The sequence below is a fragment of the Podarcis bocagei genome, assembly GCF_964188305.1.
Source record: "Podarcis bocagei genome assembly, chromosome: 1".
Lineage (NCBI taxonomy): Eukaryota > Metazoa > Chordata > Lepidosauria > Squamata > Lacertidae > Podarcis > Podarcis bocagei.
In genome coordinates this window covers 132,520,071-132,547,488 of record NC_138125.1, presented here as the reverse complement: position 1 = coordinate 132,547,488, position 27,418 = coordinate 132,520,071, and the positions used below count along the sequence as shown (strand labels likewise).

The window sequence follows — 27,418 nt, the reverse complement described above, 5'->3', positions numbered from 1 at the left end:
GGGGGAAGAAGGGAAAGGAGAATGTTAGCTGCTTTGAGACTCCTTAGGGTAGCGATAAAACGGGATATCAAGTCCAAACTCCCCTTCTTCTTCTTCTTCTTCTTCTTCTTCTTCTTCTTCTTCTTCTTCTTCTTCTTCTTCTTCCTCCTCCTCCTCCTCCTCCTCCTCCTCCTCCTCCTTCCAGATACCAATGGGCCTTCCAATTGTTCTTACATCTATTCTCCTATAGAATAATAACCCTATAGAATATTAGACGTCTAATGGTGTCTAGAGAATGACATCTTCTATCAACAAGGTTTTAAAGTTGAGTTCTTTCCCAGTCTGCATCTGTACTGGATTTTCTAAAAACGTGTTTTAGTTGGGGGTTTTCCTCTCGTTGTTTGCCACCCTGGACTCCTTTGGGAGGAAGAGGAGGATATAAATTTAATAAAATCGTAGTAGTTGTAATAGTACTGATGGGGTGGGTGGTAAATGTATTCTTGCTCCCATCTTTGCTTAGCCAATGATTATTTTCTATATATAGAGAGAGGAAACGATTGCATCGTTCTGCCTGAAGCTGAATCTTCTGAAGGAAAAGCCCTGCCCACTAATTTCAGATGCAAGACATTTGGATGTGGTGCTGCAGTGGTGAGTGCAATATTTGCTGCTTCTTCTGCAACCTTTTAATAATTGGTTCAGAAATGTTTAACAAAGGATCTTCGCATGCTACTCATACAACGTTGGTGGCTGCTCAAAGTTTTTATCCCTCCCTTTACGATGATCCCCAGAACTATTTCCTCCTATACAACCACTTATGGAAATAGTTTGCTTCCTATAAGCATTTTCAAAAACAATGATTCTTTTCTCAGCAACCTTGCTGAGCTAGTTTGCCGAAGATGATGCGATGGACCCGGTTTTCAAATTGCCTTCTAGTATGTTCCCTCCAATGACAAACCTAGACAGCATCTTAATAAGCAGAGATATCACCTTGCCAACAAAGGTCCGTATAGTTAAAGCTATGGTTTTCCCAGTAGTGATGTATGGAAGTGAGAGCTGGACCATAAAGAAGGCTGATTGCCAAAGAATGGATGCTTTTGAATTATGGTGCTGGAAGAGACTCTTGAGAGTCCCATGGACTACAAGAAGATCAAACCTATCCATTCTGAAGGAGATCAGCCCTGAGTGCTCACTGGAAGGATAGATCGTGAAGCTGAGGCTCCAATACTTTGGCCACCTCATGAGAAGAGAAGACTCCCTGGAAAAGACCCTGATGTTGGGAAAGATGGAGGGCACAAGGAGAAGGGGACGACAGAGGACGAAATGGTTGGACAGTGTTCTCGAAGCTACGAACATGAGTTTGACCAAACTGTGGGAGGCAGTGGAAGACAGGAGTGCCTGGCGTGCTCTGGTCCAGGGGATCATGAAGAGTCGGACACGGCTAAACGACTAAACAACAACAACAAATGTTCTCTCCATAAGCCAAGAAGGAATATTTCTGATAAACTCAAAAAATTCCCCCTCCCCACTTATTAAACCAACAGAACGAACAACTTCCGAGCTTCTTTTAATATATCATAAAGACGCAGCAAAGGGCAGAAGCATTTTTCAGGCTTTTAATATACATCATAAAGACGCAACAAAGGGCAGAAGCATTTTTCACCACTGCCATGTCCTTTCGCAGGGTCACCTTGGTAACTTTGTGCTGTCTCCAGAGACACCGCCATAAGAAACCCAAGTGCTTAGAACTATGAACAACTGTGGCAAAGCTATGATTTAACTACTTCAAAAGCCCATTTCATCAGGATGGCTCTCTCCCTCTGAACTGAGGCCGATTCAAGGGTGAGATCAAAGAGGAGAATTAAGCAAATGATTGATGTATCTAAAAGGAATTTTTAAAAATATCAAAGGTGCACAAAATTTTAAGTACCGAGAAATAAATCGTCTCATCTCCTTTCTACGTGGGCAGGCTTAAATTGTCAGAATGTAACCAGGGAGCCCGGTCGCTGTTGTCTATTGTACTTCCGTTCCATTGACTTCCTTGTTTGCATGGTGCATCTAATCAATTGCAAAGCCCTTCAACATGGCACTAAAAAACTCTCCCCCTTATAGTAAACGTACATGTATGGCTCGGATACAAGAGTGACTCTATAAAGTCTTTAGATCTGGGTTAACCATAATATTCAACTCTCCGATTGGGAAAGGTTATGAAAAATTCACTTGAAATTCTCGGCATGTTGTACGTTGAAAGAAAATTGCCGTATTTTTCGGTCTATAAGACGTCCCCATGTATAAGACGCCCCCTATTTTGGGGGAATTTGAGAAAACTGGGGGGAGATACTATCCGTGTATAAGACGAGCCCAGATTTTGAACATTATTTTAGAGTAAAAACACATACACGGAAAAGTATGGTCTTTGAAAATGATGTACCAGTGGTATGTGACTCCTAGTAAGTTAGCAAAAATGTTTAAGATGAGTACAAATACCTGCTGGAAATTTAAAGAAAAAGAAGGTACATTTTATGATATGTGGTGGTCGTGTAAGGTAATAAAAGCATTCTGGGAAATGATATCTAATGAATTTTAAAAAAATATTTAAAATAACCTTTAGAGGGGCAATAGAAGCTTTTTTATTAGGAATTATAGGTACAGAGGTACCTCGGGTTACGAGGTACCTCGGGTTACGAACTTAATTCGTTCTGGAGGTCCGTTCTGAAACGGTTCACGGAGCACGATTTCTGTTCTCATCCTGAAGCAAAGTTCTTAACCAGAGGGACTATTTCTGGGTTAGCAGAGTCTGTAACCTGAAGCGTCTGTAACCTGAGGTACCACTGTACGGAGATCCCAAAGAAGCAGAAAAGACTTTTTATGTATGCAACAGCAGCCACACAGATGTTACTAGCCCAGAAATCTAAAGAAGATAATGTACCTACCAGAGAGGAATGGTAAATCAAGCTGTTGGAATATGCCTAAATGGCAAAATTAACCGGAAAGCTGAGGAACCAGGAAGACAAAAACTTTAACAAAGAATGGGAAAAATTATACTGTATTTTTTGCTCTATAAGACTCACTTTTTCCCTCCTAAAAAGTAAGGGGAAATGTGTGTGTGTCTTATGGAGCGAATGCAGGCTGCGCAGCTATCCCAGAAGCCAGAACAGCAAGAGGGATTGCTGCTTTCACTGCGCAGCGATCCCTCTTGCTGTTCTGGCTTCTGAGATTCAGAATATTTTTTCCCCTTGTTTTTCTCCTCCAAAAACTAGGTGCGTCTTGTGGTCTGGTGCGTCTTATAGAGTGAAAAATACGGTGATTTATTTAGGAGACCACTGTAAGCAGATGAAAACATTAGCAGGATTCTAATAACACTTGTAATGTAGCAAATATCATGGACAATATGGAAAGATACAAATATGGATTTTGAAATGTGCAGTAGAAAAGGCTGATAACAGGACCCATGGTGGGAAATCTGGAGATTCAGAGAAATCTCTAACTGTGGAAATGCATTTTGTATTGTTATAACTTTACACGTGTAAAAATCAAATAAAAATTATTTCATTTTTTTAAAAAAAATATTTTTATTACTTTTTTCAGGTACAGATATAAAGTCAGATATATGAAAGAAATAACAGAAAAAAAGAAAAAGAAAGAAAGAAATCCATCTTTCCAATACATTTTTTCATAACCAACCGGACTTCCCCACATCTCCCTCACCCTGCATTCTTTACAATAAAAATATCAGCAAATTGTTACCTTGTTTCATGCATTCCTTTGTACTTTCAAATAATTATATTTTGGGTTTAAAATACTTGTTGTCAATTTACTTTTACCTTAAAATAAATATAATATTACTTTAAACTTTAGTCCTTTCATAATTGTAACTTAATTTCCCATATCACCGAATCTTATTGCTGAAGCTAGATTTTCCAAATCATGCAAATTCTTAACATTCATATAACTTATAATATTTTTGTAAATGGTCCTTAAATTTTTTCCAGTCCTCTTCCATTGTTTCTTCTCCCAAATCTCGGATTCTGCCAGTCAAATAAAAATTATTTCAGAAAAAATAAGAAGGTTAACCGATGTCTCCATCTGTTGCTGGACTTCAACTCCCATCAGCCCCAGCCAGGATGACGAGGATGACAGTTTTGTACTTCAGTTGCATCTGGAAGGCACCATGTTGGCTATCTCTGTTTTAGATGACAAATCAAAGGCATCCATAAATGTGTTTATAGTTTTCTTTTAAGAGTAATGTTTTACAGGTGATGGAGCCCATGAATTATATGGCACATGAAAGCACGGTGGAGATTGCACAGCAGCAATTAAAGGCAATTCATCAGAACCAATCCATCGCTGTCTACGGAGGCCGGAGATTTCATCTTGCACCCTCATGTGTCTTTTAAGACCTGCTATACCAACGGAAAGGGACGCGGGTGGGGCTGTGGGTTAAACCACAGAGCCTAGGACTTGCCGATCAGAAGGTCGGCGGTTCGAATCCCCGCGACGGGGTGAGCTCCTGTTGCTCGGTCCCTGCTCCTGCCAAACTAGCAGTTCAAAAGCATGTCAAAGTGCAAGTAGATAAATAGGTACCGCTCCGGCGGGAAGGTAAACGGTGTTTCCGTGCGCTGCTGTGGTTCGCCAGAAGTGGCTTAGTCATGCTGGCCACATGACCCGGAAGCTGTACGCCGGCTCCCTCGGCCAATAAAGCGAGATGAGCGCCGCAACCCCAGAGTCGGCCACGACTGGACCTAATGGTCAGGGGTCCCTTTACCTTTACCTTATACCAGCCGAGACCTAGCGCATCTCCATATTTTAAGATCCACCCATATATAAAACACCCCTACTGTGGGCGCAGCTGCTACAGAAGATATTCTGGTTGTACCTTTGCACAAAGATGTCGAATAGCATAGAATAAAGTGAAAATGGGGCATTTCTGAGCATGGAGTTAGAGACTCAGAGAGGGAAACCTACATATTATGCTTTCACAAAGCCACCTCTCTCCATTCAAACCTCCTTGCTTGCTGTGAAGGAGTATCAAATTGGCTAGAATGGTGTTACAGTATCAAGATTTTTCAAGTACCACGAAATATTGTTCGATGAGTAACTGATGAGAAGTAGACAAGTTTGCTGATTGCAGAGCTTCTGGTTTCCTAGTTCATCACAACCATATACAGTGGTACCTTGGTTCTCAAACGCCTTGGTTCTCAAACACTGAAAACCTGGAAGTAAGTGTTCGGGTTTTGGAATATTTTTTGGAAGCTGAATGTCTGATGCAGCTGTCAGCTACTGTTTCCGAGGCGACTTCACCAATCAGAAGCTGCGCCTTGGTTTTTGAACATTTCGGAAGTCAAACAGACTTCTGGAACGGATTAAGTCCGTCGCTTTTCTTTTCGCTTTTTATTTTGCGTTTTTGTTTTTGAGGCTTTTTCAGTTAATTTGTTTTTGTGACTTTGTGGAACCCAGTTCAGCTACTGATTGACTGCGGAAATGGATAAAAGCCCCCCATCCAAACAGTGACTATCATCAGGGCAGGTAAGTAAAAATAATAATTTTAATTTTTATCATCTACAATACAGTGGTACCTCTGGTTACATACTTAATTCATTCCGGAGGTCCGTTCTTAACCTGAAACTGTTCTTAACCTGAAGACCACTTTAGCTAATGGGGCCTCCTGCTGCCGCCGCGCTGCCGGAGCACAATTTCTGTTCTCACCTTGAAGCAAAGTTCTTAACCTGAAGCAATATTTCTGGGTTAGCAGAACACCTGAAGCGTATGTAACCTGAAGCATATGTAACCCGAGGTACCACTGTACAGTCTTATTTATTTTATAGTACAGTGTGTTGATTATTGTTTTCATTTTATGGATCAGTGGTCTCGTTAGATAGTAAAATTCATGTTAAATTGCTGTTTTAGGGGTTGTTTTTAAAAGTCTGGAACGGATTAAACCATTTTGCATTGCTTTCTATGGGAAAGCGCACCTTGGTTTTGGAACGCTTTGGTTTTGGAACAGACTTCCGGAACCGATTAAGTTTGAGAACCAAGGTACCTCTGTATAGATATTACTCAATCCCCAGATCTTCAGCAGTGGGCTGAGAAACACAACGAATTTCATCCCAGTCCCTGTGTGCTCTGAGTCTGCATCTGCACCATACATTTAAAGCAACTGACTCTCCCCAAAGAATTCTGGGAGTTGTAGTTTGTTAAGAGGGCTGAGAACTGTAGCTCTGTGAGGCGTACACGACAGTTTCCAGCACTCTTTGTGGAGGAATCATGCACTCTAAGTGTGCTTTAAATGTATGGTGTTTTTATAGCGCCTGAGTTTTGCTCAGGAGGGTTCATTTGTTTCCCTTTTGGGACCATCTCTAACTCTTTTAGCTCCTGCGCTCCTCCTCTGCAATCCATGGTAGGTTTCACAAAAATCTAGCATTGTGGAGTGGATGGCGTTGGGTTTGGATCAGGGGGAAAGCTCACCAGTTTTGCTTATTCCAGGCAAGGAAGAAGGATTGCCTTTTACTTGGATGAGGGAATGCCTGCATGCCGGCTGTGAGGTTCCTTGGGGGGAGGCCCTAAGGCACAGGGAGATGTCTAAGCAATCGATGCAGAATGAAATCAGTTGATGCTGAGTTAGCGGGTTTCATTTGGGGTGGAGTGGGGAGATAAAGGCACACAAACGAATTCTTGCAATGTGCACAGCCCTATTTGTACCAGATAGTGCCTTCTAGTAAATGATGATGATGATGGTATCTGAAGAAGTGTGCATGCACACAAAAGCTCATACCAATAACAAACTTAGTTGGTCTCTAAGGTGCTACTGGAAGGAATTTTTATTTTATTTTGTTTCGATAATAATACATGGACCATACATAATAAGCTAACCATAAAGAAGGCTGATCGCCGAAGAATTGATGCTTTTGAATCATGGTGCTGGAGGACACTCTTGAGAGTCCCATGGACTGCAAGAAGATCAAACCTATCCTTTCTGAAGGAAATCAGCCCTGAATGCTCACTGGAAGGACAGATCGTGAAGTTGAGGCTCCAATACTTTGGCTACCTCGTGAGAAGAGAAGACTCCCTGGAAAAGACCCTGAGGTTGGGAAAGATGGAGGGCACAAGGAGAAGGGGATGACAGAGGACGAGATGGTTGGACAGTGTTCTCGAAGCTACCAGCATGAGTTTGACCAAAGTGCGGGAGGCAGTGGAAGACAGGAGTGCCTGGCGTGCTCTGGTCCATGGGGTCACGAAGAGTCGGACACGACTAAACGACTAAACAACAACACCTCAGCTCCTGAACGCCTTGGGAGTCGAACGTTTCGGCTCCCGGACGATCAGAAACTGAAAGAGAATGTTCAGGTTTTCGAACATTCTTTTTTTGTGAAAAAATAAAGAGCTATTGATTAAATATTGATCAACTCCCCCCCCCTCCCTTTTAAAACCTTACAGTCGTACCTCAGAAGTCGAACAGAATCTGTTCTGGAAGTGCAGCTTCAGAAGCCGCGGAAGCCCCATCGGATGTTCAGCTTCCGAAAGAACGTTCAAAAACCTGGGCACCTACTTCCAGTTTTTGATCGTTCGGAAGCCGAAAAGTTCGACTCCCAAGGCGTTCGGGAGCCGAGGTACGACTGTATGGAAATGGAACGTACGCCACAGATCTGGGAACATATCATGAGGAACAAGATAATAATAATAATAATAATAATATAATTTATTATTTATACCCCGCCCATTTGGCTGAGCTTCCCCAGCCACTCTGGGCGGCTTCCAAAAAAATATTAAAATACTGTAATACATCAAACATTAAAAGCTTCCCTAAACAGGGCTGCCTTCAGATGTCTTCTAAAAGTCTGGTAGTTGTTGTTCTCTTTGACATCTGGTGGGAGGGCGTTCCACGGGGAGGGCACCACTACCGAGAAGGCCCTCTGCCTGGTTTCCTGTATCTTGGCTTCTCACAGTGAGGGAACTGCCAGAAGGCCCTCGGCGCTGGACCTCAGTGTCTGGGCTGAACGATGGGGGTGAAGACACTCCTTCAGATATACTGGACCGAGACCGCAGATGACACCAGTGTGGTCCAAGAAGCTTTTAGAGGCAAGACTTGAAATCTTGTCCAAATGAGGACTTCTGAGGTACGACTGTAATAATAATAATAATTCCTTGTGTGGTGCTGTGTAGTGTTATAGAAAAAAACTGGAGTTTGCTTTGTCAGTTCAACTCTCGATCAAGGGGTCCAGTGTCCTCCTATGTTCGTTATCGGCCAGAGAAAATTGAATGGAGGCAGGATACAATGAAATCAAAGAACTTCTCTATTTTCTGTTGCAACAACGGTGTGTCCCCCACACACACACACTTTGCATGGAGTCGAGGGCCCAGAACAAATGTGTGCAAGAACTTTTAATGACTTTAAAAATTGTGCAGCCCCTTAGCCAAAGACCACCCAAAATGCATCATGCTTGTGTCACAGAAGGAGGCAGTCTACAACAGAAATTTGAGTGTGTGTCTTGTGTGTGTGGCTTGTTTCTAGTCTGACAAGTTACCTGATAACGGTCACTGATTGCATTAACTGGCTAGTGTGACCCTTCCTTTGAGGTCATAAACACTTTAGTTCTTGAATCCAGGTCACAGGCCTACCCTATTATTCTGCAAAATATGCCCTTGAGACAGAATTTGTATGATTTGTAAGTGAAAAGAACAATTGGGAAAAGGTTCTCTAAGACATTTCCTTTTGCAGAGGAAATATTTAGAGTTATTAGGAGAGCCAAGGTTTTGGGATTGTTCTGTGTTCTAAAGTAAAGTGTGATTTTTCTCAGGGAATATTTCCTAAATTCTGACGGGTGAAGGATTGGTTTTCGTGGAGTGTGTGCCACCCTAAATTTTTATAACAATAGAAAAAACTACTAGACAAGCTGCCTTTGACAATGTTCTGTTGAGGGAATCACTCTGTGTCTGGGTGAGATAATAAATACAGAGTTTTAATCTCTGCAGCGTTTTTTGGCTGGCACCTTTTACTAGTTCTGTGTCCACATACAGGTGGGGTTTTTTATGTTTTCAAGGAATAAACGTTAACTTGTGCAATTGGTTGCATAAAGCAGTTCAATAGATTGGGTCTGCCCCCCCCCACTCATTGATTTGCTGAGAATTGAAATTGATGACTCCTGTTTAGAAGTGCCGTAAATCTTTCATAAGTTGATGAGAGTAAAGGCCGTTAAAAACACCGGAGCTGTTGCAATTCACATAAAACGGAAGATTCGATATACCATAAAGGTAATAGCACGAGAGTGAGTGGAAATATAATTCTTTCTCTCTGTCTCTCTCCCTCCTGCGGACTGGCATAGGAACTGTGATCCATTGCATAGTTTTCTTGCACTGTCTTCGCTTCAATATTTATAAAATGAAGGCCGAAAACTATTGATGATCGCCTTCCAAAGCAACTACTCTATTCCGAACTTAAAAATGGAAAGCGTAATGCTGGTGGTCAACAAAAGAGGTTTAAAGACTCTCTCAAGGAAAATCTTTAAAAATGTAGTATGAACACTGACAACTGGGAAACACTGGCCTGCGAGTGCTCCAGTTGGAGAGCAGCCTTTACCAAAGGTGTCATGGGCTTTGAAGACACTCGAACTCAAGACGCAAGGGAGAAACATGCTAAGAGGAAGGCACGCTTGGCAAACCCTCAATGTTATCAACTCCCGCCCGGAAACCAATGTCCACACTGTGGAAGGACGTGTGGATCCAGAATTGGCCTCCACAGTCACTTATGGACTCATTGTTAAAACTGTGTTTATGGAAGGCAATCTTACTCAGCTACAAGTGATCACCAAAGAAGAATATATAAATTGAGAATCAGACCTGCCTTACCCACTGTTGCTGACAAACAAGATAAACGTTGCCAGACGCACTGCACAGTGGCACTCAACAAAGAAAAAAGATAATATTGGTGTCTGCATGAGCTTTATGCAGAATGATGGCCTTTCATATAGTCCTTTATGAATTGCATGTGAAAAATTATTAAACTGATCCCTTTAAAATGGTCTCCCATTCTTCAGATGCAAACCATTCCTGAATGCATGCAATTTTGGAATCTGTTTGCACTTAAGCTGCTTCCAGATGGATGTCTATTGTGGGATGGGTTCTCCTCAAATGTGCGAGTTGATTTGCAGCAACCGGCCAGCATTACCGGCGTCAAAATGCCAGCCCATTTTTTGAAAAACAATTTAATCCAGATTTTTCCTTTGCGGGGAAAATCTGATAATCTACCTGTTAGTAATATTTACAGTCTGTAAATGTAAATCTCAGCCAGTTATGGCCTTATGGATGACTTGAATCAGTTATGTCATGAATCCATGTATGTAAACCCATAAGAAGAGTTCTGCTGGATGAGACCATATGCCCATCATACTGTTCTCACATAGTGCCCACCATTTGGTGTGTTGCTGTTTATCTGTTGATTGACTGACTTAGGCCTCAGCTACATTAGTCAAAATACAGCGTTATAAATGCATTATAACCCTGACATCAGTTGGCGCTGTAGAGCTGAAATCGCAACACAATTTTTTCAATTGTGAGCTTTAAAATGGTTTTTTTGCAGAGCGTTTTTTATAGCTGTGTAGATATAGCCTTCCCTGGATTTATTCCACTGATAAGAATGGTTAAAAACCATACCGGACCCTGCTTAGCTTTGCAAATGTGCCGGCAGTTTTATTGCTGCAGCACTAGTGGGATGTAGTTGAAATGCCACATTGTGGAACAACCTGTTATGTGCTGGCGTGGTTGCTCGAGAGCAAAAAGGAAAGACTCCCACCTGTCTTTTCCAGGCTTTATTATCTGTACAAAACGATTTACAGTGCAGAGCGTCTCAAGTCCATTTCTTCTCAGTCGCTAGCAGAATCTGAGAGTGGGAGGTCCTTAAACCTTCCCCAGCATAACAGTCTTTTGACCCCCATCCTTCTCCTCCCCTCTCTGCGCGCAAACCGACTGCGCAGGGAAGGCATTGGCAAAGGGGGACGTGCCTCCCCCCCGCTTTGCTCAGGCTCGGTGTTGCGGCTCTCTCTAGCATCTTCCGATCCCTGCATCCCTTCCCCACAGGAGGCGGGGCTTCCCTCCTCCCTGGAGGAAGAGCTGCTTCGCACGATCTTCGGAGGCTCCCTGTAACACAACTGCCCTTCCACCTCTCACCTCTGAGCTGATGGCAGTTCCTTGACACAACCCCATTGACTTTGGCGACTCACATTAAGGATGGTACCTGCTAATATCAATATTAAAAATTCCAGTTAAAAATAAATAAATAAATAAAATCTACCGTATTTTTCACTCTGTAAGACGCACCAGACCACAAGATGCACCGAGTTTTTGGAGGAGGAAAACAAGAGAAAAAAAAATCTGAATCTCAGAAGCCAGAACAGCAAGAGGGATCGCTGCGCAGTGAAAGCAGCAATCCCTCTTGCTGTTCTGGCTTCTGGGATAGCTGCGCAGCCTGCATTCACTCCATAAGACGCACACACATTTCCCCTTACTTTTTAGAAGGGAAAAAGTGAGTCTTATAGAGCAAAAAATACGGTATTCCCCCCCTCTCTCTCTCTCTGTGTGTATTTTTGTAGCATGCTTTGGGACTTGGCACCCCCCCTTCAGCTCTAATTCTTCTCATTTCTGTTGCAAGCAGGTATATGAAACACAATTTTATAGCACCATATAATATTTGAGAGCTAAATAAATTGAAAGCCGAACTGAAAATTCCACTCTCAAATACAATGTTCCAGAACTGCAAAATCAATAGAACCCTAGGAGCATATTTTAACGAAACTCCGGCAAAGTTTCCAGTGAACTTCTTACGTTGTTTAAGTATTCAGTGCCTGTCAGCCAGAAATACGAGCAACTAAAATTATTCATAATTCTATAAAGTATATGACCTGGTGCGATTGTCAGCTTTTGAAGGATCACAATGATTGCTGCTTTGCAGAACTGCTGACCAAGGACATTAAACCACATGATCTAAGACATGAGTCCCAGGCTGTCTTGTGAAGTCACTAAGGATGCTGGGGCACAACTCCTGATCAAGTGAGGTTGTGGTTTGTCTGCTTTTACTTTCCATATTAGCATATTATATTGATTCATTGGTCCATGTAGCTCAATATTATCTATATTGACTGTCACTGCTTCACCAGAATTTCACACAGTAGTCTCTCCCATCTTGTGCTGGTCCCGTGGGTTTCCGTGAGGTGTGGTCCGAGTCCAGTCTGAGGTCAAGGGTGCAGTATTGAGGCCGTCCATCAAAGTTGAAGCTGGGTCCAAAGCAGGGAGTCGGGCGAGGACAGGAGATCCGGCAGGACAGGCTGCAGGCAGGAACAGGCTACCAATAACGTTGCTCCCGCAACTTGGGACTGGGGCTGGCTGGCTTTTTATCTGCCCCGAGGCATAGGGCGGCCCCAGTCTACAGGTCACTTGCCTCTCCTGGCCTGGAGGCGAGCACTCCTCCTGTGGAAACTTAGTTCCCTCCGCCTCTCTGCCCAGAGCCTCTGCAGCTCAGGAGAGGCTGGAGGATTACCGGACCCAGAGGTAACCTTAGCCTCCTCTGACGGGGCTGAGAGTGGAGCACCTGTAGGCAATGGGTCCTCCATCACCTCAGGAGCCAGAGCAGACTCAGCTGGTGCCTGCACCTGAGGATCCAGCCCAGATGAGGACCCTTCAGGCGCAAGCCCCAGCCCCAGCTCAGCTGGTTCTGGAGGCGGGGAATCCTGTGCAGGCTGGGATTCCTCAGGTTCAGCCTCCGAGTCCGAATCCCAGGCCATCACACATCTCTACCTGAAGACTGAACCTAGGACTTTCTACATGCAAAACAGATGCAAAACAGGCCCCTCCCCAATACTCAGCAGTCTAGTCTTTAGGGACATTAGCCTTGAGTCCGGAGGCAAAGCAATGACTATTTGTTGTCAATTCAAACACAATGCCAAACAATGGTTGGCACAAACCATGGTTTACAAGCCCACCTCAAACACTAGTTCTGTTTCTGGTTTGCTGACTGGTTCCAAGAAGTTAAGCTTCTTTAGCCATAGTTTTGTGTGACATCTGAAATGAGCCTTTGAGATCAGTCCTCAGCATTCGCTGCATCATTGCAAGGGATCCTAAATGGAACCTTATGGGTTATATGCTGCTTCACTGATGCTCCCACAAAAATATTGCAGCCTCAAGTGCATATTTTTTTTCACTTTTTTATTAAAGATTTTCTTGTTTTACAGAAGTATGTGTAATGTCTCTGGTATTTTTTTCCATGTAACATTTTTACAAATCAGTTTCATTTGTTGAGACATTGGGAGGAAAAAAGGGGTGGAGGGGGGAAGATGGGTGGGGGTGGGGTCAGGTGGCGATATTTTTATTTTGCTTAATGTCTGTAGGGTTTGGTGTCAGCATTGCTCGTGCTCTTCATTTTTGTTCCTTTGGTGGTGAGAGAGGTTGGGGTTGGCCTAGGGTGGGGTTGTTTTTTGTGATTGGCTGTGGTGATCTTTGTTTTCGTGTGTGAGTGCGGTGGGTGGGTGTTTTGGATCAGGTTAGCCAGCTTGATTTGTATGCTGTTGGTGGATTATTGTCATTGTCTTGTTGGGCTGTGTATGTGATAAAGGGGAGCCATCTAAAGTGTCTTCTTCTGTTTGTCCCCGTGTCAGTTTCAGTTTATTGGTTAATTTTTCTAGTAAGGCTGATTCCCATACTATTTGGTACCATTGGTCCATGCTTACTCCTGACAGGTCTCTCCAGTGTCTGGTTATAGTGTTTCTGGCTGCTGAAAGTAGGTGGGTTATGAGTTCTTTGTGGTGTAAATGGCATTGTTGTCTTGGAAGATGTTTAGTAGAGCCAATTCTGCGGTGATGTCTAATACTTGCTTAGTTATTTTACATATTGTCCAATTGTTGATTGTTGTACTGTTCTTCCAAAGAAGAAAATAATACTTAACAGTTTGTTTCCATTGTGCCATTCCAAGCTATTCACCATGAAACACACACACAAAAGAAAGACATACTAACAGACAAGACAAACATATATATGACCCTTTTCCATTGCTGCAAGAGAGTTTTTTAAAACATGGTTTCTAATGCTTACGAGCGTGTGTATATAACCATTAAAAAAACCAACTCTCTTGCAGCAATGGAAAAGGGTTACCAAATAATAACCTTCTGTTCCAACTGAGATTGAAATGCTTATGGAGCTTCCTTGAAAGTGTTATTGTATACTTTCCCTCCTTTTAGGGCAAGGACTGAGCTGCTTCACACACCAAAATATTCATTAAAAATGTAACATACATCAGTTCTTCCCCACAGAAGAATTGGTGGCTGTAGAATTATTTTGTTCAGTGCATCTCCCATGGTTATGTTTCAGGGCAGAAGCAGGCACTTGCTAAATTTTTAATATACACCTATTTGGACTCATGTGAAACAGCCCCAAGAGGTCAAGGAAGAAGTCAGGAATCCCTGACAGGAATTTCTGAACTCAGGAAGTTTACACATATTTTAGGCTGGTAAACAAAGTCTGTGCATCTTCCCCCTGGTGCATTGGCTTCCGAATTCAGTAATATATTCCAGAAAGCTTTCTTTTCTCAACCCTTCCTTGCCTTCCAAAATTAATAAGCACAAAACATTCAAACTCTCTCTCAAAGACGCAGCCCAGGATCTGACCATAAAGTTGCTCAGATGGTCGAGCTCCACTACTTGTTTGAATGTTAAAGAGATAAAACTCAGATAACCTTTTCTTTTTGCAATTTCTAACTTCAAAGAGCCCTTAAAGAGTGTCTCTGTCTCTGTCTCTGGCTCTCTGTGTCTCTCTCTCTTTCTCTCGCACACGGCAAGGCAAATCCTGAAGTACCCTAAGAAAGCAAAGGTTGCTACTGCTTCTGCTAGTGTTACTCTGCCACTCTTCTTCAAAGTCTTGATGCTTGGGGATGGGTGATGGCTGCAGGTCTTGTTTCGCTGGTTTCTTTACAACAAGGAAAGGGGGTTAAATATCACTTAAGGACTTCAAAGAGGGGAAAGTCTCTGGTTTTTAACGGAAAGGAGGACACACATGGAACAGGTTACCATGAGAAGCAGCCTTTCCAGGACACTCTGTTTTAGATTATTTCAGCAGCCAGTCCCAACCACAGTAACATCATGCTTAGGACCAAACATGACAGATTTCACTTTGGCGAGTATTTCGACTTCCACATGCCTTTTCAGTAATTCATGAGAGGATGAAAGGGATTCACACATCTTGCCGAAATGTCTCCCAGACATGCTGGGATGACAGAATCGTAAGCAGGGCTGCAGTGCGGAATATTACCAAGTCTTCTTTGCTACCCTTGTTTGAATGTCAGAGAGAGAAATCCAACTGAGTGCCTGCGCTGTGGGAAAGGAGGCCGGCTGCCGAACTGGTTGGCTGTGTTGACTGAGAGTCAGAAGGCCACAAATTCCCACCTGGGAATATTTGCATCCGCCAACCTTGTAAACAAATCCACAGGAGAATGAACAAGCAAGACTTTACTCAACACTGGGTTAACTCTTTATCCAATTGATCTTTAACTGGCTTCTGCCCTAAATTTCAGTTTTCTGCTGTGGTTCCCTGGACAATGATGATTTCCCTTCATTGATGGGGCATCTTGAGTAAGGATGGACAGGTCAGTGGACCATATTCAACTAAACTGTTGTGCTAGCAAAAGTCAGAGCAAGGAGTGCCACCGGTGCAGTGAGAATTTCCCCCTCCCCATGTGGTCCACACACCCTCTCCAGATCTGCTCCCAAGGGTTGGGAGAGCCTCCAGAACGGCAGGCAAGGGGATGAGAAGGAAGAGCCTTCCACTGGGCAAGCAGAGATGCTTTCACTGACAGAACAACATCTGTAGTGCTGCACAGAATACAACCCAGGATATTTCCATTTTACACATCTCCTTGTCATTGATCCAGTCCATCCTGTTCCTTCATCAAACAGCTTTAAAAAATAAACCATGAAAAAATAATACCCAAATATGACCTCAAATGGGTTGCATTTTACATCACCCTGGCTGTATATTTTGTATATATTTTGCCCGTTTAAATTCATTCCTGCACATCTTTTTTTGCCAAAACCTGCATCACAAGCAACATCGCAAAATTCAGAGAAATAATAATAATTTATTATTTGTACCCCGCCCATCTGGCTGGGTTTCCCCAGCCACTCTGGGTGGCTTCCACAGAGACCAAAAATACACTAAAATGTCACACATTAAAAACTTCCCTGAAAGCCTCTGTGGAAGCCTTAAGATGTCTTCTGAATATCAGGTAGTTGTTTATCGCTTTGACATCTGATGGGAGGGCGTTCCACATGGCGGGTGCCACTACCAAGAAGGCCCTCTGTCTGGTTCGCTGTAGCTTTGCTTCTTGCAATGAGGGAACCGCCAGAAGGCCCTCCGTGCTGGACCTCAGCGTCCGGGCAGAACGATGGGGGTGGAGACGCTCCTTCAGGTATACAGGACCGAGGCAGTTTAGGGCTTTAAAGCTCAGCACCAACACTTTGAATTGTGCTCGGAAACGTACTGGGAGTCAGTGTAGGTCTTTCAAGACCGGTGAAATGCTTGTATCTGATTGAATCTTGCATTATGTGAATCTTGCTCAGTGGTTCTTGGGGCTGTGGATTGGTTTGGTCTCCCCCTCAAAATGCAGACTGAATAAAATCCTCAACCATCCTTAATACTCAGCTCCTAGAATCTTTAAACATTCTCTGTGAACAAATGCAGTGCTGCCCCAAAGGAGTGCAATGTGTGAGTTGATTTGCAGGAGATAGCAACTCACTGAGAATAAGATTCCTTCCAGGATCAGCCTGTCTTTTTAGCAGCTCCTTTGGGAGGAAAGGCAGATATAAATGTAATAAATAAACTAGATTCCAGCGGAGTAACTAACAATGGGTAGGAAAGAATGCTTGCCCTTCCACACATTACCTTTTTCTATTGTGCCATCACTCACCTCCCAGGTACGGTTCTGGACTCACATTTGCTCTAGGGGGGGTACATTCAATGAGTGTCCAATGTGCATCTGTATAGACAAACAGCTGAGCGGCGTACTTGTACAATGATTCACAAGTAACGTTCAGCAAGTATACTGTCTGTGCACCTATGCACTCAACGGTTGAGAGGTGCAGATCAACAGGTATGAGAGCCAGTGTGGTGTAGTGGTTATGAGCTGTAGTCTCGTAATCTGGGGAACCGGGTTCACGTCTCTGCTCCTCCACATGCAGCTGCTGGGTGACCTTGGGCCAGTCACACTTCTCTGAAGTCTCTCAGCCCCAATCACCTCACAGAGTGTTTGTTGTGGGGGAGGAAGGGAAAGGAGAATGTTAGCCGCTTTGAGACTCCTTCGGATAGTGATAAAGCGGGATATCAAATTCAAACTCTTCTTCTTCTTCTATGAAGAATACTTGTGCAGAATCAGAACTTACCTGTGTGCAGGTGTTTGTGTTCATGAGGGTGAAAACAACCTGGGGAGGAGGCGAGTGTCTGAGAACAATAACAGGTTGATATACAGTCATACCTTGGAAGTCAAACAGCTTACTTCTTGAACATTTTGGCTCCCAAATGTTCTGGTTTACGAACTATTTTTGGAAGCTGAATGTCTGATGGGGCTTCCACTACTTCTGATCGGCTGCAGGAGCTTCCTGCAGCCAATCGAAAGCCGAACTTTGGTTTCCAAATGTTTTGGAAGTCGAACGGATTACGTTCGACTTCCAAGGTACGACTGTAGTGTTCAGTCCCTTGTGAGTTCCCCTGCCTTCCCCTGTTAAACCTTCTGAGCTAGTCAAAGAAGCAGGCAGGAAAACACCTGGACAAGCAGCCACTACAAAGAATGGTCAGGAGTCTAGAATATAGCAAACCCATATTGGGCTGGTTTCCACTGCCTAAACAGAATCACAGCCCTGGCTCCTCGTTTTCCACCTGGCACATTTAAAGAACAGAAGGCATGTTTGTTATGCCGAAATTGATGTTGCTTCAAAATTCTATTTGATTTAACGTTGTATGGATTGGTGGATAATTATTCCATGAATGACAGCGCCCGTAATTTAGCACAGGCATCTCAAAGTTATAGCAGCTTATTGCATTTTCCCTCTCCTAAATTCTTAAGGGGGACTGGGGAACAATGAATAAACATTAATGTTGACAGGATAGGAAACACACACACACACACATGCACAGAAATTATTGCATGCGTGTCTGTGAGGGTAAGTTATGTCAATTTATTGTAAATAGCTCCTTTGGGTTTTTTTATTTTAAAAAAGTATGTCTGAAAACGGTGGCGGAGATGGCGAAAACGAGTTAAGCTTTTAAATCTGAAAGCAGCCTCGCCTTTTGCCCAGTAACGCTTTTCTTGATTATAGCATATGCCTTCTTAATAGATCAAAAGGAATTATGTTAAAGTATGTTGCTTACTCACAAGATTCATTATGGTAATGCTTCGCCATCGTTAACCAAGCTGCTTGCCTCCCCCCTCCTGCCACCATCGCACCCTTCACTCTATTTGATCTGTTCCTGTGGCCTTTGTCTTCTCCTGCTGTTAATCTACATTTCGCTGGTGTCGAGAAAGGTTCTTTTTTTTGCTGTTCTGTCTCTGGCGTGTTATATATGGCACTAACCCTGCCGAATTACAGAATCCGGCCTTGTCACTGATTTTAAATCAGGCTTTTAGAAAAAGTCTTCCTTTATGAAAAAATAAAGAGCTCTTGATTAAATATTGATCAACAGATCCACTCCCCCCTTCCTTTTAAAACCTTGCCACTTATTGTCCATTAAACCTAATTTGCTGTAAAAGTGAAGAATATTCCATCTTCTGCTACAGCTTGGATTTATTTGTATATTTAAAAGGGTTGGGGCTTATTATGAAAGGGGCTGTTGCATTAACGAGCTTTTGTCGTGTGGCTTGGGACGCGTTGAATGACATTGCAAATGAGTCATGTTGACAAAAGCTGCCGGCTTTGATATCTCCAAATTAGAGCCTCTCAGGGTCAGGCTTTCTTCCCTTGCTTTCTTTTTTTTAGAATAGGGATTTGTTTTTTAATCATGGAAGAAGGCTAGAAACAAAACTTCCATGTCGAAAAAGATTTCCTGAAGGTTTTGGGGGTGGGTGGAATAATGCCAATATTTAGAACATTATCTTAAAGTAGTTTAGGTCAGCTTTCCTCTACCTGAAGAAGAAGAAGAGTTTGGATTTGATATCCCGCCTTTCACTCCCTTTTTAAGGAGTCTCAAAGCGGCTAACATTCTCCTTTCCCTTCCTCCCCCACAACAAACACTCTGTGAGGTGAGTGGGGCTGAGAGACTTCAGGGAAGTGTGACTGGCCCAAGGTCACCCAGCAGCTGCATGTGGAGGAGCGGAGATGAGAACCCGGTTCCCCAGATTACGAGTCTACCACTCTTAACCACTACACCACACTGGCTCTCCTGATGCCCCTGATGCCCACCAGATGCTTTGGTCTGCAACACTTACCTATTCCAGCCTGCGTGGCCAGGAGTCAGAGATCTGGAATGAGTGAGAGTTGTCGTCCAAGACAGTTGGAAGGCAGAAGATTGTGGGAGCCTGGTTTGTAAGTATCATACAATGCAGGGGGACGCGGGTGGCGCTGTGGGTTAAACCACAGAGCCTAGGACTTGCTGATCAGAAGGTCGGCGATTCGAATCCCTATGGCGGAGTGAGCTCCCGTTACTCGGTCCCTGCTCCTGCCCACCTAGCAGTTTGAAAGCACACCAGTGCAAGTAGATAAATAGGTACCGCTCCGGCGGGAAGGTAAACGGCGTTTCCATGCACTGCTCTGGTTTGCCAAAGTGGCTTAGTCATGCTGGCCACATGACCCGGAAGCTGTACGCCGGCTCCCTTGGCCAGTAAAGTGAGACAAGCGCCGCAACCCCAGAGTCGGTCACTTACAGCTGCTCCAGTACCAGTTGGGTCAGGAAAGGCTGAGGCGGCCTCTGGGTCTAGTACCCACTGACATCTCCCGAGCTGCAGAGACTGAGGCCTGAGAGAAGGAGAGACCTGAGTACTCGCAGGAGGAGTGCTCGCCTTTGGGTGAGTCCCTGAGACAGGGAGGTGAGTCACTGGGGGATCAGGACCGGCTGTTACCCTGACAGAGATAAAAGGCTGTCGGACCCCACCCCAGGTTGCAGGAGCAACGTTGCTGCTTGCTAGAACCTGCCTGAGACCCTGTGTCTGACCTAGCCTGGTTTCCTGCCTTGTGACTTGCCTTGGCCATGTTGCACTGACTCCTTGCAGAATCCTTGGATTCGGGACTGGACCTGCACTGCGTTGCTCAGGTTTACCCCCGGGCCCAGCACAGGTTGGCAGGAGCTGGGACAGAGCAACGGGAGCTCACCCTGTTGCAGGGATTTGAACTGCCAACCTTCTGATCGGCAAGCCCAAGAGACTCAGTGGTTTAGAGCACAGCACCACCCGCGTCGTACATTGTATTATGCATTGTATAATAGGTAAAGGGACCCCTGACCATTAGGTCCAGTCATGGCCAACTCTGGGGTTGTGGCGCTCTTCTTGCTTTACTGGCTGAGGGAGCCGTCATACAGCTTCCGGGTCATGTGGCCAGCATTACTAAGCCGCTTCTGGCGAACCAGAGCAGTGCAAGGAAACGCCGTTTACCTTCCCCGCTGGAGCGGTACCTATTTATCTACTTGTACTTTGATGTGCTTTCGAACTGCTAGGTTGTGTGTTTTCAGACTTGGTGGGATGCTATTTCAGAAAATGTTCCCTGCTTGTAACCCCACCCCACCACCCCAAAATAAAAAATATATTTGTAAGCGAAGAAATAAAAGACATCGGGGGCACTGTGCCAGTTTGCTATATGGCAAAGGAGGAGCTTTCATTCGAAAATACCATTCAAAAGTATGAACTCCCATCTGAACTCTGAGACCATTATGTCCATTCTACATGCCCAGAGCTTTTACTATCCCCATCCCCCTATTTGTGCAACTATAGATATAAGCCCACCCCCCAACTGCACCCCAGAGCCTGGGTGGAAATGTCTGCATGAGATAGTCTGGAAGAGAGAGTGGCAACTTCAGTATGATGACAACCAGATTTTCTGCGTCTTTGCTTCTGGTTCAGAAGCAGCCACGCCATGCCTAAAAGCCATCTTGATGTTGTTATGGCCTGAATAATTGGCTAACAAACTCAAAGCCAGACAGGCAAGTACTTCCTGGGATTAATGACATAGTTTCTTCTCTGTTCTCAATGTGTGCTCTCTCTCTCTCTCTCTCTCTCTCTCTCTCTCTCTCTCTCTCTCTCTCTCTCACACACACACACACACACACACACACACACACACAAAGCAAGCTTGTACCAATTGGGAGGATGCCTAGCTCTGCGGATGATGCTTCTGAATGCTAGAAGTACATATTATCAGGTTCGACTGACAGGCCAGCTGCTTCTGCTCCTGGGAAAACCTCTAGTGCAAACCTCAAGTCTGGATGGCTGCACTGTAAAGGTAAAGGACCCCTGGAAGGTTATGTCCAGTCAAAGGTGTCTATGGGATTGCGGCGCTCATCTCGCTTTCAGGCCGAGGGAGCTGGTGTTTGTCCACAGATAGCTTTCCGGGTCATGTGGCCAGCATGACTAAACCACTTCTGGTGCAAAGGGATACCGTGATGAGTGCCAGAGAGCACGGAAACGCCGTTTACCTTCCCGCCGCAGCAGTACCTATTTATCTACTTGCACTGGTGTGCTTTCGAACTGCTAGGTTGGCAGGAGCTGGGACAGAGCAATGGGAGCTCACTCCATCACTGGGATTTGAACCGCCGACCTTCCAATCGGCAAGCCCAGGAGGCTCATTGGTTTAGACCACAGTGCCACCGGATCCCTACTGGCCCCCCACAATGCTAGGATGCGACCCTGACATCCACAACCAATATGTTTTTGAAGGACAACTATTTGCAGCCAGTTCTTGGGTGTTTTCAAGTTATTTAATACATAACGCTTTTAAATAATGCATTAAAGGCCAGCAAATGGAATGCAGCTTCCATTTGGAGATATGCTTTTGAGTCTCTAATGGGGGAAATTGTATGCACATTATTTTTTAACATTTCGAATACATCTTTCTAACCTAACCCACTTACCAAAACTGGGGAAAAAATCCATAAAATGTTCAATAAGATTTGTATTAAAAAAATAAAAATAAAAATTCATGACATAATGCTTTGCAAAACATGACTTATTAGCAAAAGTAACATCTGCAACCTGTTGAAATGATTCCCTCCCCCCCAAAAAAAAATATATCCTATCAAATTGATTGGGGCAGAAGCTCTTTATGGAGCAGAGCTCAATTTATTGATGCACAAAGCTTGTCCTCAGTTGGCAGATTCACAAAGGTGTATAGGGAGGTGGAAATGCTTCTAGTGGTGCCGAAACAAGAGACACAGACAATGTATTGTGTTTTTGCTGTAACACATGGGCTTTTCCCATGAACCAGGTGACCCAGGAAGAGCATCATGTCAGTGGGGATGCTATCTTGGCCCCCTTCATCGGCTGGTAAAGGAAAAGCTGATCAAATTCTTATTTTTTCCCCTCTACCCTCTGCATTCTTTTTTCCTTTTGTGTCGTGTATATTAGATTGTGAGCCCGTGGGGAAATATTGCCTTAGCTTTTAATAAGCACTTCCAAATTGATAGGCACTTTATCTGCAGTAAATTATTTTAATAATGACGAACCGCCCTGAGACCTCCGGGCATAGGGCAGTATATAAATTCAAAAATTGATGATGATGATGATAGTAAACAACAACAACAACAACAACAGTGGGGGCATAGCGATACTATTGCTACTAAACCTCTTTGGGGACATGTGCTCTACAGACCAAATTCAATAGTTGTTCCTCCGCTTTGGTGAGAGGTGTGGGAATGTTCAGGGAGGCAGGAGTGTGTGTGTGTGTGTGTGTGTGTGTGTGTGTATGTATGTATGTATGTATGTATGTATATATATAATGCTTCCGAACTTGTGTTTGCAAGTCCCTTTACTTAGCAGAGGGCATTCCCCTATTAAATACACAGCGGTTAGCTCAGGGGTCCCCAAACTAAGGCCCGTGGGCCGGATAAGGCCCGAGGGACTCGTTTATTTGGCCTGCGGCGACCCCCGCCACCAGCTCTTACCAGTGCTGTGCTGGGCAGCTGCCCACTTCCGGGTTGGAGGAGCACCGGAAATAGCTTGTGCGTGTGCACAAGCGTTATTTGCATATGTGCAAGCATTATTTGCACATGTGCAAGCATTATTTCCAGTGCACATCTGGGTCGGAGGAGACCCGTGCACATGCATACAAGCTATTTCCGGTGCTTCTCCGACCCGGAAGTGTGCTGGAAATAGCGTGTGTGCAAGTGTATGGGCACACGCTCACCCACCCTCCAGCCCGCCGCGCAATTGGCTCTGGAGACACCGGCCCGAGGCGCAGTATGTTTGCTGACCCTTGGGTTAGCTTGTTGCAAGCTTGTTTAAGTTTCTCAATGTTAGGATTCCTGGCAATCCCCTTTTCTCCCCTTAAAAAGAATAGACACAACACAATCTTGTGTAAAGCATTATAAAAGAAGTTTACTCACACATTCAGTTCACATATGGATCCCTGAAGGCAGCCTTAGGTTACAAAGTATATGCACATGGAACTACCCCATATGGGAGTTAGTCCCAGTGACTGCTTGAGAGAAGCCATCACTGCTGCTCACACGTTGAAAGCAAGATGGAGAAGAGGGAAATGTGCTGCCTGCCTTGCCCCTTTGTTACCTTGGCAGGTAAGGTCATGCCCATCACCCATCACCTCCTGGCAAATAGAAGGGGAAGAAATGGAGGCAGTGAGAGATTTTACTTTCTTGGGCTCCATGATCACTTCAGATGGTGACAGCAGTCACGAAATTAAAAGACGCCTGCTTCTTGGGAGAAAAGCAATGACAAACCTAGACAGCATTTTAAAAAGCAGAGACATCACCTTGCCAGCAAAGGTCCGTATAGTTAAAGCCATGGTTTTCCCAGTAGTGATGTATGGAAGTGAGAGATGGACCATAAATAAGGCAGATCGCCAAAGAATTGATGCTTTTGAATTATGGTGCTGGAGGAGACTCTTGAGAGTCCCATGGACTGCAAGAAGATCATACCTATCCATTCTGAAGGAAATCAGCCCTGAGTGCTCACTGGAAGGACAGATCGTGAAGCTGAGGCTCCAGTACTTTGGCTACCTCATGAGAAGAGAAGACTCCCTGGAAAAGACCCTGATGTTGGGAAATATGGAGGGCACAAGGAGAAGGGGACGACAGAGGACGAGATGGTTGGACAGTTTACTCAAAGCTACCAGCATGAGTTTGACCAAACTGCGGGAGGCAGGAGTGCCTGGCGTGCTCTGGTCCATGGGGTCAGAAAGAGTCAGACACAACTAAACGACTAAACAACAACAAGGTCATTCCCACTTCTAGTCACATGCAGAGGAAGTTTGTCCCAGCTCAGGAGGACACAGGAAGTTCCGACTGACTGGAGCAAACATCCCCTTTCATGTCCACTCTAGGAATGTTGTACTTGACTGCTGTCTATGTGCAACATCCCACAAGAGGGTGGGAATAATCTAACAGATAATTCATCTCACCAGTTCCCAGGAGATTATTCAGCCCAAATGAAACTGATAAAAGTCTGTGATGTAGCTAGGTCCTCTTGTCTTCAAAGCAGTGCTCAAGCTGGTGCGTGGGTGTCAGTAGTGCTTCCAGAAGCTAGATTTTATCATTCATGTTTCAAACAGTATTACAATTATCATGCCAATTTTCTGTGGAGTTTCATGTGCAGTCATACCTCTGGATAAGCGTGCTTCAAGTTAAGTATTTTTGGGTTGCGCTCCGCGGCGACCCGGAAGTAACGGAGCATGTTACTTCCGGCTTTCGCCCCGCACACATGTGCAGACGGTCAAAATGACGTCATGCGCATGCACGGAAGCGGTGAAACGCGACCGCGCATGCGCAGACGCGCAGACGCAGGTTGCGTTCACTTCAGGATGCGATCGGGTCTCTGCAACAGATCCCGTTCGCATCCCAAGGTACCACTGTACTTCTTTCAGGGTTTTGCCCTCTCATAAAACACACACACACTAACTATCGAATGGACCTCAACAAGCAGCCACTTCATATATATCTTGATTTCCTCATTCTAGCCTACCTTGAGGACTGAAGAAAGAAAAAAGGAGGTGAGGAGAGAATAAAGAATGAAAAGTTTTCTTTGCTAGTGCTTCCAATTAAATATCTTAGTATAATGTTTGGGGAAAGCTGCATGCATGTCAAAGTATAAAGGACTTTTATAAAAAAGTGATTTATTGCCCTTCCCCTCAATGATGGTTTACAAAAATGTGGTACGTAAGATGTTGTTTAACCTTCCTGGGCTGATATTTATGCGGATAATAATCGGCTTGCCCTTTCACTGTGCAGCTATTACTCATAATTATTCCGTTGCCTGAGGTCTGGGAGTAAACAGGAGGATCTGGTATGTGCTCTGAATGTGCAGGGGGTTGTATGAATTACATAACCAGGATGCAATGTCAAAGTGGTGGCAGGTGGAGCAGGAGCATCTTTCAAAGGATTTTTGTTCAGGCTGTTCCACGGCTTCTAGCAAAATTATCCAATGGCCAGAAGGCAGAGAGAGAGAGAAATAGGAACAAGGGCCTCTTCTCAAGCTGGTGCTTTCCAGATGTTGTTGGACTACAACTCCCAAATAGCATTTCAAAGAATCAGAGAATTGTAGAGTTGAAAGGGACCCCAAGGATCATTGAGTCCAAACCACAGCTGTCAACCGTGCCCTATTTGGCGGGAAAGTCCCTTATCCCAGCGCTGTGTCCCGCTGCTGTCCCTTATTGATGATGTCCCTTAAATTTCCCGGGTTTCAAAGGAAGCAGCTCCTCTCCCTCCCTCCCTGCCGGCCAGGGAGGAGGGAGGCTCCAACTGTGTTGCTTGGCTGCATTGCTCACCCAATAAGGAGTCTAAGAACGACTGGGGGGTGGAGCTTGCATGCCTTGTGCCGATCAAATCGGCCGCATTGCCTGGGAACTCGCCTTTGCTTCAGCACTTCCCAGCGGAGAGGTGACGGTGGTTTTCCTTGCTGCATCCCCTTTGCTGGGTTGCTGCGCTGTGGGAACCACCACTTGAGGCTTCGTTTGGCTGCTGGTTGACTAAAATCCCCTATTTTGGCTGCTGATCCCTTATTTTTGAGGCTGCTGGTCCCTTATTTTCAAATCTGTAAGTTGACAGCTATGGTCCAAACCCTGCAATGCAGGAATCTCAGCTAAAGCATCCATGACAGATGGCCATCCAACCTCTGCTTAAAAACCTCCAAGGAAAGAAAGTCCACAGCCTCCCAAGGGAGACCGTTCCACTGTTGAACAGCTCTTACTCTCATAAAGTTTTTCCTGGTGTTTAGTCGGAATCTCCTTTCTTGAAACCTGAAGCCGAGTCCTACCCTCCAGAGCAGGAGAAAACAAGCTTGTTCCCTCTTCCATGTGGCAGCCCTCGAGATATAATAATACTACTACTACTACTACTACTACTACTACTAATAATAATAATAATAATAATAATAATAATAATAATAATAATGTATACCCCGCCCATCCGGTTGGGTTTCCCCAGCCACTCTGAGTGGCTTCCAACAGAATATTAAAATACAATAGTCCATTAAACATTAAAAGCTTCCCTAAACAGGGCTGCCTTCAGATGTCTTCTAAAAGGCATTTGAAGATGGCTGTCATATCTCCTCTTTTCCAGGCTAAACTTCAAACATTGTTTGAACTAAACTCTTTTCCAACTCCTTCAAACGTTGCTGGTAAGTCTTGGTTTCCAGACCCTTGATGATCTTGCTTGCCCTCCTCTGTACATCTTCCAGCTTGTCAACATCCAAACAGCATTTGCTGGGAGTTGTAGCCCGTCAGTCTTATGATCTCCACGGGCTAAGTCTGAGTACGACATGGTTGGCTAGCCTCCATAGTTCTTAAAAGAAAGAAAGAAAGAAAGAAAGAAAGAAAGAAAGAAAGAAAGAAAGAAAGAAAGAAAGAAAGAAAGAAAGAAAGCCCAGTGTGTTTTGGCTGAACGCAACCTTCTTCAGGGGCACCTATCTAGAGGCACACAGTCTTTGATAAAGACTGATCTCTTAGACCATTCTGAGGTCTCTCCTCTTCCATCGTTACCTTGAGTTCCCTTCTTCTGAATTTGACCGGTGAGGATCTTGTTCAGGTTCCTCATGAGCTTAAAGCTTTCCTGGGAGAATTAGAAGGCAGACGCCCTTCGAAGGCAGACAGTCATGTAGAACAGGCTTCCCCAACCTCGACCCTCCATATGTTCCTAGCTAGCAGGAACAGTGGTCAGGGAGGATGGGAATTGTAGTCTCAAAACATCTGGAGGGGCGAGGTTGGGGAAGCCTGTTGTAGATGGTGTCTGAGGAGCAAAAGAGAAGCCCACCATTTAGTAGGCCTCT

General features: G+C 44.5%; 1 protein-coding gene across 1 annotated transcript in view; it reads right to left on the bottom strand.

Moving 5' to 3' along the window:
* Positions 1 to 5,817: 5,817 nt before the first annotated feature.
* CTLA4 (cytotoxic T-lymphocyte associated protein 4) overlaps positions 5,818 to 27,418 on the bottom strand; it is a 262,925-nt gene continuing 241,324 nt past the window's right edge. Inside the window, exon 6 of the transcript XR_014004884.1 lies at positions 5,818 to 6,016. The gene's annotated coding sequence lies outside the window, so the exon portion shown is untranslated. The remainder of the gene's footprint in view (positions 6,017 to 27,418) is intronic.